Source organism: Colobus angolensis, unplaced genomic scaffold (assembly GCF_000951035.1).
Source record: "Colobus angolensis palliatus isolate OR3802 unplaced genomic scaffold, Cang.pa_1.0 Scaffold64, whole genome shotgun sequence".
In the NCBI taxonomy this organism is placed as follows: Eukaryota; Metazoa; Chordata; class Mammalia; order Primates; family Cercopithecidae; genus Colobus; species Colobus angolensis.
In genome coordinates, this window is record NW_012120043.1 from 2,009,850 (window position 1) to 2,010,600 (window position 751).

Below are 751 nucleotides of genomic sequence, written 5' to 3' on the forward strand. Positions count from 1 at the left end.
GAGAAGCCGAGCCAGGAGAATCGCTTGAACCTGGGAGGGAGAGGCTGCAGCAAGCCAAGATCGCACCACTGCACCCCATCCTGGGTGAAAGAGGGAGACTTTCTCATGAGATAAGAGAAGGTAAGATAAGATAAGCCAAGCCTCAGGAGGAAATAAAGCAGAGACCTTTGGACTGAATTGTGGCCAGGACAGAAGGGGGCACGTCAGCCTCTCTGTCTCACTGGGCTCTCCTTGCCCTTCAAGTGCTGGCCCTGAGCCCCCTTCTCTGCAAGCCCTGCCCACCAGCCCCTCTCCCTGGCTGCAGGGAAAAGCCAATGGTGGCGGATGCCTGGGGACAGCCATGTCCTGGCCACCTGGCCCAGCCCCAGGCTGGGGCAAGCAGTGAAGCTCTTCTTGTGGATTTCAGGTACTCTCATTGGCAGTGAAGAGCCGGCTGTGTGCTTAGTTCCTCACAGCTGTGTCACCTAAACAGTTCTACCCAGAAGGGGTGTGACTCTTCTGGCCTGTAGCATTTAATGGCCAGGGCAAGACCCTCCAGAGACCTGTCCTGTGTGCTGCATTGGAGATGATGGCTGTGAGCCAGGAGTGAAGAGATGTGGGCAGAGCCACAGCCTCCCAGCAACAGAGCTGGAAATCAACCTGTGGGTGATTTATACTTCATTCTTTGTTGTAGTGATAAATAAAATACACATAATGTATTATGTTGTAGTGATAAATAAAATACACACAATCTCGGCTCACTGCAACCTCC